This window comes from Apium graveolens, chromosome 10 (genome assembly GCF_009905375.1).
Source record: "Apium graveolens cultivar Ventura chromosome 10, ASM990537v1, whole genome shotgun sequence".
NCBI lineage: Eukaryota > Viridiplantae > Streptophyta > Magnoliopsida > Apiales > Apiaceae > Apium > Apium graveolens.
In genome coordinates this window covers 220,138,543-220,151,066 of record NC_133656.1, presented here as the reverse complement: position 1 = coordinate 220,151,066, position 12,524 = coordinate 220,138,543, and positions in this window count along the sequence as shown.

Here is a 12,524-nt window from a genome sequence, read left to right as displayed (position 1 = left end):
AAATTATGTTATGTGGAAGAAGAAGATGCTACTGTTTTTACAGGTTGTTAATCCCAAATATTTACAAGTGTTGAAGAAGGGTCCAAAAATTCCTATGGTTATTGAACCAGAGGTAATAGAAAATGATGTGGTGATCACCAAAGCGAGAACTTATGTGAAGGATCCTGAGGACTTCTCTCCTGCTGAAATAGAAGAAGCCTCCCTGGATGCTAGCCTTCAATTAATCTTAGTAGATTCCCTTAATCCCCTGATGTATAGACATGTGATGAATTGTAAAGATTCCAAACATATCTGGGAAACTATTGAGATTATTAATGAAGGCACAGAGGAAGTTAGGGAGAACAAACTAGAAATCTTAACCTCTGAGTATGAATACTTTAAATCCAATCCAGGGGAAGGAATCACTGAAGTGTTTGAGAGGTACAATGCATTGATCAACAACCTGAACATTAATGGTAAATACTATTCCATCAGGGAGGTCAACAAAAAGTTCCTTTTAACACTGCCAACTCATCTCGAACATAGAATCACTGCCATAAGAGAAGCAAGAGATCTGAGTGAGATTTCTTTGGAAAGGCTCTATGGTGTGTTAAAGACTTATGAGTTGGAGCAGATTCAGCAGAAGGAAGTTTACGGGAAAGGAAGAGTGGTCAGCACGTCTACTGCTCTAGTAGCTGATGAACAACAACAACAACCATAATATCAACAACAATCTCAACAGTCAGAAAGAATGGTACAGTCTTCCAAGGTTGAAGATAATGTGATAGTAGCAGAATTTGATTCTCCTACTACAAATCAATCAGGAGATGATTATTATTCCTTGGAAGAACTGGAGCAATTGGAGGATGAGTCAATGGCCCTGATTGTCAAGAGATTCTCAAATGTCAGATTCAAAAGGAATCCCAAGTTCAAGTACAAGTCCAACTACAACAGATTCCAGAAAGGTGGATCTTCATCCTCTAACACCAGCAGTGGTGGGTATAAAACAGGGATGGTTGATCGAAGCACCATTCGATGCTTCAACTGTAATGAGTTGGGACACTTTGCCACAGAATGCAGGAAGCCAAAACAAGCTAGGAAGAACTCTTACGATTCTAATCAGAAGAGTAAATCTGAAAGGGCTTACCTGGCAAAGGGAAGAAGCTGGGATGATACTGACAGTGAAGATGAAGAAGTTGGGAATCTTGCTCTCATGGCTAGTGATGCAAGCACCTCATCATCAAGAAAAGAGGTAAAATTTACTGATGCTGAATTAGTTTATCATCTAGGAGGTTCCTTAGATTGTGCTCGTCGTGATAATGAATTGTTAAATCAACAAATCAAAGACCTTAAGAAAGAGGTCAATGAATTAAGACTTGTACACATTAATCAAGATAAATTAAAAGATCAAGTGTCTTTTCTAGAGAATAGAGTTGACTGTTATAGAAAACTTGAAACTATTCTTAAAGACAAGATCACTGGTCTTGAGGCTAAGGTTAAAGCTTACTTTAATTCTTGTTCGAAGTCCAAAGAGTTTTACAATAAGCAAGCTGTTAATCAAACATCTGGTATAGGTTATGATTACAATGCTGCTATTGGAAAATTAGGCATAAACTCCCCTCCTCATGTCTGTGCTAAAGGCAGGGAAGTACCACATGTGCTTAAGGGTGTTGATGAACCCCTCTATAAAGAATCAATTGCTGAACCATTTGATGAGACCTCTTTTATTATTCAAGAAGAAATCCGTGCTGAAGATAATGCTAATGAGAAAGCTGTCTCCAAGTCAAGTGTGTCAAAAGTTCCAGTCAAGGTTGTGAAAGCAACTGAGACTAACTCAGACACACATGAGTTGGATAACACAAATGCCATGTCTACCATGCATAAGTTGCCTATTGTTAATCCTTCTCATAAAGCATGTGGTGTTCCAGATTGTATGTCTTGTGCTTTTAATCTGATGTTTGCTTATTTTAATGGTAAGCATGTTTCTAATGATAAGACTACTCCTCGTCAGCATGTGAATAATAGAAAGCATGATAGGTCTAAGACTGCTAGTCCTCCTAAAGCTAGAAAGGAGACATTTGTGCCTAAGCCTAAACAGAAATTTGTCAAGGCTGTTCACAAGGTCAAATGTTCAGTCATTGAGAACGTTGAGAATATTAAAATTAAGAATGTTGTTTTGCCTGATAAAGGCCAATTTTACAAGTATGCCGGACCCAGCCAAGCTTGGGTTCCGAAGAAGGTCTAATCCATTTGTATTGCAGGGCATTAAACAGGTACAACCGGTAGTGTGGATTCTTGACAGCGGATCGTCAAGACATATTACCGGAGATAGAGCCCTGCTATCAAATGTGGTTGAGAAAGCTGGCCCAGTGGTTACCTTTGGAGATAACAGCAAAGGTTTAACGGAGGGATATGGTTGTTTGCTAGCTGGAAATGTTATCATTGAAAATGTATATGTTGTGCAAGGACTTGAACACAATCTGCTTAGCATTAGTCAGTTCTGTGACAACGGCTACAATGTTTTATTCGACAAGCTGAAGTGTCAGATTCTGCACAAGAAAAGTGAAAAACCCTCCTTAATGGGAATCCGGAAAGGAAATCTGTTCGTAGCTGACATGAACTCTGGAAGCAATCTTGAAGTCAATTGTTTCTATGCAAAGGCATCGTTAGATGAGAGTTGGCTATGGCACAAGAGACTTTCTCATCTCAATTTCAAAACAATGAATTCTCTTGTCAAAAGAGAATTGGTAAGAGGTCTGCCTCAGCTGGAATTCTCTCCAGAAGGACTATGTGAGGCTTGCCAGAAAGGAAAGTCAAAGAATGCAAGTCACAAAGGCACTGACACATCTTCCATAACTGGTGTTCTGCAATTATTGCACATGGATTTATTTGGTCCAGTTAATATCCTTTCAATGTCAAAGAAGTGTTACTTTCTTGTGATAGTTGATGACTATTCCAAGTATACGTGGGTTTTATTTCTTCACTCTAAGGATGAAACACCACAAGTTGTGATTGATCATATCAAGATGATTGAGTTAGATTCTAACATCCCTGTTAGAGCAATAAGGTCAGATAATGGGACAGAATTTAAGAATGCACTTCTCAATGGATTATGTATAGACAAAGGGATTACCAGACAATTTTCAGCTCCTAGAACCCCTCAGCAAAATGGAGTGGTAGAAAGGAAGAATCGTACATTGATTGAAGCTGCAAGAACGATGTTAAGTGAATCAGGTCTTCCAATGTACTTTTGGGCTGAAGCTGTCAATACTGCATGTTATACTCAGAATCGAACTCTAATCAACAAAGACTTCATGAAAACTCCTTATGAAATTTTGAATGAACAGAAACCTTCTATCAAATACTTTCATGTATTTGGTGCCAGATGCTTCGTGCTCAAGGATGGAGATGATCGTCGTGGTAAGTTCGATGCAAAGGCATATGAGGGTATTTTTGTTGGATATGGAAGAAGATCATATAGAGTGTATATCATTGATCAACACAAAGTAACTGAAAGTGTCAATGTTACATTTGATGACACTAAACTCCCTAGTATCCAAACTGAAGATCCTTCTGAGAAACTGAAGTTTGATGATACGTCAGATTCAGAATCAGAACATGGTCAAGAACCTGAGGTTGTTGCTGGTGAAGAACCTGTTAATCATGATGATACTCAAGGTAATAGTGATGGAAACTTTGGCAACAATGAAGATACCACTGCTACTGACGGAGAATCTTCAAGTCAACATGGCAACAACTCAGGGGGAGATGCTGAAGGATCATCTAGTAGGACACAACATCACAATGAATTTCAAGGCGAATCATCAAGATCAAATCTTCCAAGACAGACTGTCTGGAATAAAGCTCACCCTTTTGAGTTGATTATTGGTGATCCAGATGTTGGAGTCAGAACTAGACGTGCTACTCAAAATGAGTGTCTGTTCTCAGGATTTCTTTCTGAGATGGAACCTAAGAAGATTGAAGAAGCACTAACTGATGCAGATTGGGTGATTGCTATGCAAGATGAGCTCAATCAGTTTGAAAGTCAACAAGTCTGGAAACTAGTACCTAGACCTACACACAAGAAAGCTGTTGGTACTAGGTGGGTATTCAGGAATAAACTAGATGAAGATGGTGTGGTTACGAGAAACAAGGCAAGACTGGTAGCAAAAGGGTATTCTCAAGCTGAAGGCATTGATTATGATGAAACCTATGCTCCAGTGGCTAGACTTGAGGCCATCAGGATATTTCTGGCATTCGCAGCATTCTCAAACTTTAAAGTTTATCAAATGGATGTCAAGAGCGCCTTTCTGAATGGAAAGCTGGATGAAGAGGTATATGTAGAGCAACCTCCTGGTTTTGAAGATCCAGATCATTTGGATTTTGTCTTCTTTCTTTTCAAGGCTATTTATGGGCTAAAACAGTCTCCAAGAAAATGGTATGACACACTCTCTGAATTTCTTATTGAAAATAGCTTTATTAGAGGTGTCATAGACAAAACTCTCTTTTCTAAAAAACATAAGAATGATACTATATTAGTCCAAGTCTATGTGGATGATATAATATTTGGGTCTACTAATGATAATCTCTGTAAGAGATTTGCTAAGTTAATGCACAGCAAGTTTGAAATGAGCATGATGGGAGAGCTAAAGTTCTTTCTTGGATTACAAGTAAATCAAAGGTTAGATGGAACATTTATTTGTCAATCCAAGTATCTCAAGGAACTCCTCAAAAAGTACAATCTAGAGGATTCTGCATCAGCAAGGACTCCATCAACTACAGCTGTCAAGCTTGGACCATGTGAAAACTCCATTAAGGTAGATGTCACAAGCTACAGAGGTATGATTGGCTCGTTACTCTATCTTACTGCAAGTAGACCAGATATTATGTATGCTACATGTTTATGTGCAAAGTTCCAAGCGGATCCTAGAGATATTCATCTCGTTGCTGTTAAACGAATCTTAAGATATCTTAAGGGAACACCAAATCTAGGTATTTGGTACCCTAAAGAATCTGGTTTTAACCTTGTCGGATATACAGATTCAGATTATGCAGGAAGTGTTGTTGATAGGAAAAGCACCTCAGGGAGTTGTCAATTCCTAGGTAGCAGACTAGTCTCATGGTACAGCAAGAAACAACAAACAGTTTCCAACTCAACGGCCGAGGCTGAATATATTGTTGCTGGAAGCTGCTGTGCTCAGATCTTGTGGATTAGGAACCAACTACGAGACTATGGCTCTGTATTGAACAAAATTCCTATTCTATGTGACAATACAAGTGCAATAGCCATCACCAACAACCCTGTGCAGCACTCGAGGACAAAGCACATTGACATCAGGTATCATTTTATTAGAGAGCACGTCATGAATGGTACTGTTGAACTATTTTTTGTTCCAACAGAAGAACAAATAGCAGATATTTTCACTAAACCACTTGACGAATCCACATTTACCAGATTAGTTAGTAAATTGGGCATGTTGAATAGTTTTAGTGATTAATTTAGTTAATATCTGGGATCTGTTCTTGAATGAATTTACAAATGAATTTTTCATAAATGAAAAATTCATTTGCAAATTTATTTTATCATTTTATCATATTTCTTGCTTATTTCTATGTAATTTCTATTATCTTATCTTATTTATTTACTCAACTTGTTAATTTTAATGTCTCAGAAAATTTTATTTTCTCTAAAAATATTTTTCTATGAATTTAATTTGTTAAAATTCAAAAGAAATCTATTTTTGGACTGAAAATATTATTATCTCTGAAATATTTTAATTATTTTAATTCTGTAAATATTATAGGTCTGTATTTCAGTTTTACTATTTTGTAATATAATTTCAGTACATATATAGAAGTCTGTACATTTTGACTGTATTTCTACTGAAAGTCATTTCAGTATATATTTGTCATATTAGTGTTTTTCAGTATAGTTTATACTGGCAAGACAATCGGTATGACTATCAATTGTCTTGCCAGTTATAAACATTATATATATATATATTATTTTATTTTATACTGGTATGACAATCGGTATGACTATCAGATTGTCATACCAGTTATTTATTATCACTTGTTTTATTCTTATTATTTTCGGTTATTTTCTTTCTTTTGCCTGGTATGACAATCGGTATGACAATCCCGGATTGTCATACCAGCTGTAATATAAAGGCGTTTGTTTGTTTTTTTTAAAAACCATTTCAACAGTTCATTTCTTTTCATAAGTCGAACAGTTTTCTTCATTTTCTCTCTTCTCTCTCTTCGAACTAAAACAAACGAACTGCTTCTTTCCTTGCTCGAGTTTTTACTCAGCAAACTGAATCTTCACTCCTGTGATATATACTTACATATATATACATACAGGAGTGCTGTCAAAATTTTCAAAATTTGTTTTTTTTAATCAGTTTGCCCCTTCAAATTCAATTTGTGTTTGTTGATTTTGAACATTTTTATTTTTATTTTAATTTCTGATTTGTGTCTTTTGGCTTGTTTAATCTGGGTTTGTGAGTTAAGGATTTTAACGAGATACATTCCTGTCTAAATTTTTCGATTATAATTAATTTAATTCGAATTATTGAATTAATTTAATTAATTCGAATTTTCTTAATATTATTCTTAAAATTCTGAAAGTGTGTGTCTTATTATTATTTTAAATGGCTCTCAATTTCCAAATTGTCGCGCATAATCAGGTTGGTTATTTTAATCCGAAAAAATGTGATGTTGAAAAATTTAAGCCTTGGATTAGATTTTTAAATGACCATTCGATTGTTAGCTCTGCTATAAAATCAAATGTGATTTTAAATGTCGATCTTCTTAGTCTGATTTGCACAACATCTACTGTGGCCGATGATTCAAAATCTTTTTCATTCACCGTGGCAAACACACAGTATGTAGTTGATGAATCAGTCATTAATCAGGCGTTAAATTTTCCATTGGACAATTTCTGTAATTTACCCTCTGAAAATGAAATCACAAACTTTTTCCATGCTATTCACTATCAGGGGGTGATCAATTTAACCAAACTTTCTAAATCCAATTTGGTGTCTGAATGGGATATTTTCTTCGATACACTTTCCAAAGTGTTTGCCAACTGCACAAAATCCAATTTTCATAACATCACTTCCACTCTGCAGTATATTGGTCTTGCGGTTGTTTTCAATCAAAGGATCAATTTTGGCAAACTACTTTTTCCCATTCTCTTGAGACGTCTAACTTCTGCTTTACGTGATCATTCTACAAATCGTAGGGTATCATGTTACTATGCTCGTTTTCTCATGCTTATAGCAGATCATCTTCTCACACCTGAACACAAAGCCCTTTTTGCTAACTCTGCAGTAACCGAACCCCCTCCAGTTAGCAAAAAGATTTACACTCGCCAAGACACAACCTTCAAATTCATGCAAGTTCCAGTACTTGTATCTGCTTTCATGGCCACTTATATTCCTTTACCTATTTTCAATCTTCCCGGTCATGAACAGCAACCTCAACCTCCAGTGGTTCAAGCCACCCAGGCTCCTCCAACATCAGATGCTCTTCCATTACAGGTAGTAATTCCTCACTCTCACTCCCTTCCTACTTCTGTTGAAAGACCCCCAGTGGTTGATAGGGCTGACCATGAAGTTGTAGAACCACAGCTTCAATCCCAGGTCATAGAGCCAAACACAGAGTCACATTCTATCTCAACCTCTCCCCCACTGTCTAAAATGTTACCCAGAAGATTACTAGGAAGTAGTGCATTGTTAAATATGAGTGAACCCTCAGCTCTGCCTCCTCCTAAGAAAAGAAGAACATATACTGAGGCATCTGAAAGCCCATCCTTGTCCTCCCAACAGGATATGGACTTTGAAATGGCCAATGAACAGTTACTAGAGGCATTCTCTCAACAGGATGCATCTATTGAAATTCGCCATAGGGCCATGGCATCTTGTACTGAGTCAAGCGCAATTCCATTACTCACAATGGAACCATACACTTCCCCAGATCATACTCAGGACACAGAATGAGGAGTGCACGTAGAGTCGGTTACAGTGCCTGCCATAGTTACGGCAGAAGAACAGTCACATGCTTCAGAGGGAAAATCTGACTCTCCGCCATCTTTAATAGAGTCATTTTCTCCCCTCCCAGAACCAACACCTCTGGCTCCCTTATGGGTTTCTCCACTCGCAGATTTATCTGGAGAAAGTGGAGGACAACTCAGTCAATCTATCCCTGAAGAAATTCAGACATCTATTTCAAAAGATTTGATGGTATTGACTGAGGATCGGGACTCGCGAATTCCCATTGCACCACCACTGACCTCTCTTGAAGAGGCTAGGGTGATTTTAACTGCAGGTACAGAAGAACAGCAACAGGAAGACTCCTCACGAGCAATTATATTGAGAGAAACACAAGCACGTGAGGTGAGTGAACCAAACACGAGTGAAATTCAGGTGAGAGCACACACAGACACAGATACTCAAAACCTGTTAGCTCAAATTGCTGCTCTAAAAGAAGAACTTGCTAAAAGCCAAGCTGAAGCTCAAGCATTCAAAGCACAAGTGGTTGAACGGTCTTCTTCTTCCACCTCTGTCAACAATCAGCTGGCAATCATCAGGAATGACATCTCAGATCTCAAGACCACTATAATACCAAAGCTCAATTCCATTCAGGACACTCCAACTTTATCAGCTAATGACATATCCAACTTCTGCTCTCTACATACAAGAATGACTTCTCTTGAAGACCTCGTTGAGATGAATCATTCACTGGACTCCTCAAGATTTTTAAAGATAGAGACGGGCATGGAACATCTCAATGAAGGGATGAAGCACCTATATTTCATGATCAAGAATTCTCATTGCCCTAATGAAGAACAAAGAGCTTATTTTGAAGGACCGTCTGGTGGAGGATCAGGCTCTGGAGGTGATGGAGGTTCCAAAGGAATGTCAGAAAAGGATCCCTCAACTAAAGGGGAGAAGAAAGGGAGTAGTGCCAAAGGGAAGGAAAAAGATACCTCTGCTGGAGACAAAGGAAAGGCTGATGATGTCTACTACAGTGGAGAACATGATGACTTTGATATTTTTGACATTCCCACTGAACCAGTTCAGGAAGATAAAGATGGTTTAGATAAAGATGGTTTATTTGAAGCTGAAGAGGAAAGTGATTTTGGAGAATGGGAAGAAGAAGCTCAAGTGGATCCTCTGTTTGAGAAAGAATTTCAGAAGGAGCAGTCAGAGATAAAAAGAAAAGAAGCTGAACTCAAGAAGGTCTCTCAGATCATTGACATGAGGAAAGACATTCAAAGAACAGAAACTCTTCAAAAGCAACGTCTTCATGACATTAAGGCTCAAGAAAGGAGAAGAGATGTCAGACTGAAGATTGGTGAAAAATGGGATGAAGCTAGGAGAGTACTTGATATGCCTCAGTTGAGCACTAACAATGATAGGCAGTTCCTACATCTTCTTGACAAGCTGGAAATCTCAAATCCTAACAATGACATGTACATGAATGCTATCAAGACTGAAGTCTCAAGGATCATAGCTGCTTTTGATAGATCCCTAAATGAGATGAGCATTTTTGTATATTGTCAGAGTGAAGGATCTTTCAAGGTGTCACTTCATCTATTCGAGAATCGTTCTTTGTCAGAGAGTTGGGTTCTTCTCAACAAGGTAAAAAGAAGCTCAGAATTGAATGAAGTTCTTCGAGAAAGGCTTAAAGAGTTTGCCAGCAGGGCTAGTCCTCAAGTGGTCAACAATCCTCATCAGGTGAGATTCTTTAAGTCTGATTGTCTTCAAATCTGTCAGCTAGATGTACAATCTCTTAAAGACTACTCAGCTAAGCATCTGGTCTGGATGGAACATCATTTAAGAACTGCTGGATATTCATCCATGTTGAAGACTCAAGCTGCTGATTTGATTCAAGCTTATTGTGAAAAGAATATTAAAAGGTACAATCAGATCAAGAATAAGCTGAAGTCAGTTGGAGTTCAACCAGTCAGACCAGCAAGCTTCACTTCAGAAAAGGATCGTGTCTTTGACAAGGAATTGCTTCAAGATTTAGAAGAAGGTGAAGTCAGAAGAGAAGACAACTGAAGTCAATTAGCTCAAAACTCAATGTAATATGATTAGAGCTTTATGAATCAAGATAGTCTAATGTAGTTATATGTTCAGGCTAGAGGAACATCTATCTTGTATTCACTTGTAAATTTCATTTGGAATCTGGAAAATGTTAAATATAATCCAGAACTTTTCTGCTATTTACTTTGCATTACTGTTTATATCTTTTTCTTATTTGTTAGTTGAGTTATCCTCTAGGTATTTGTTGTTATTGTCTAACAAGCAAATAGGGGGAGATTGAAAGGCATATGTCATAGCCTATTCGTTTATTCGAGGATTTAACTCAACTCAAATAAGAATGTAATAAGTAAATAGTGGATCTATCATCAGAGAGATCTCACAAAGTAACATCTGTCAAAGGATAAAGAAACATTGTTCATCTGCAGACTTGAAGATTCACTGGAAGAAGTTCAAGAATTTGATCATGCCTCAGTGATATAAATCAAGATCGTGGATTTAATCAAGTGACAGAGATCTCGTCAGGGTATCATTTATTACAAGGATTTAATCTGAAGAAAATCAGAGTATCAAAGTCAAGACATGAAGAAACGTCACGGAAGTTAGTCACTCATGAACCAGAAAGTACATCGAGTGTCAGCATTAAAGTGGCGGAATTGATTCATAAGTCTCAGTGATTTTCAGAAGATTGTCAGAAGAATGGATGCTGCTCAGGGTTAGTATTAATTCTCTATTAACTAATTAAGTCATATAATTTAATTAAGAAAATAAATTATATCTGCAAAGATTAATTTATTGATTAATTGAATTAAATTTATTAATTAATTTAGAATTAATATTGAGGATTTACAAGATTTTAATTGGTTTAAAATCTGCTTAAATTCAAAACAAGACAATTCATTTGAACTAGTATGACAATCGGTATGATAATTGATAGTCATACCGAAAGTCATGCCAATACATTTAATTGTCTTATTAGAATTTCTGTTTAGATTAAAATCTGTTATTAATTCAGCAAGACAATTTATTTGAACTAATATGACAATTGGTATGACAATCAATAGTCATACCGAAAGTCTTGCTAGTTCATTTTGATTGTCTTGCTAGTTGTAAATATTATCATACCGAAAGTCTTGCTGGCCAAAGAGATTGTCATGCCAGTACATTTTTCAGTTCGGTGTTTGATAAAAAAAGCAGAAGAATTTTATTGATCAAAACTCTTACAGAATCCAATCTAACAGAAAACAGAACACACAAGAGAAAAAGAAGCAGAAAACAAAGGCACAACATTTTATTTTTCATCTGCTTTTCTTCAAGATTAAATTTCTAGATTGTAAAGTTAAATCCAATCAACTAGAAATATTTATCTTGTTCTTGTGTATCAATCTAGCGGATTAAAATCCCTAGAACTTAATCTCAAATCGCATTTAGCATTTGATCTTTTAATTACAAAAATAGAAAAAGTTCATGTCGAATTTATTCTAGATTTGTAATAATTGATTAGAGATTAATCCCTTGTAACTGATACCGTAGTTGTAACACCTTTCAAGTTTAATAAAAGTTTTATTTAACTTGAATTTTGTTTCACAATTTTATTCCGCATTTTATTCGATTAAACGGTATTGTTTGCATTCAACCCCCCTTCTACAAACAAATTGGGACCTAACAAATCATTCACTGGATTCCTCTAGATTTCTGAAGATAGAGACAGGTATGGAACATCTGAATGAAGGGATGAAGCACCTGTACTACATGATCAAAAATTCTCACTGTCCCAATAAAGAACAAAGGACTTACTTTGAAGGGCCGTCTGGTGGAGGCTCAGGCTCGGGAGGTGATGGAGGTCATGGAGGATCTAAGGGAAAGTCAGTAGAGGATCCCTCAACTAAGGGGGAGAAGAAAGGGAGTAGTGGAAAGGGGAAAGAAAAAGATACCTCTGCTGGGGATAAAGGAAAGGATGATGATGTCTATTACAGTGGAGAACAGGATGACTTTGACATTTTTGACATTCCCACTGAACCAGTCTTGGAAGATAAAGATGGTTTATTTGAAGCTGAAGAGGAAAGTGATTTTGGAGATTGGGAAGAGGAAGCTACAGTGGATCCTATCTTTGAGAAAGAGTTTCAGCAGTAGCAGTCAGAGATGAAAAGAAAAGAAGCTGAACTCAAAAAGGTCTCCCAGATCATTGACATGAGGAAAGACATACAAAGAACAGAAACTCTTCAAAAGCAACGTCTTCATGACATTAAGGCTCAAGAAAGGAAAAAAGATGTTAGACTGAAGATTGGTGAGAAATGGGATGAAGCTAGGAGAGTACTTGATATGCCTCAGCTGAGCACTAACAATGATAGACAGTTCCTACATCTTCTTGACAAGCTGGAAATCTCAAATCCTAACAATGACATGTACATGAATGCTATCAAGACTGAAGTCTCAAGGATCACAGCTGCTTTTGATATATCCCTAAATGAGATGAGCATTTTTGTATATTGT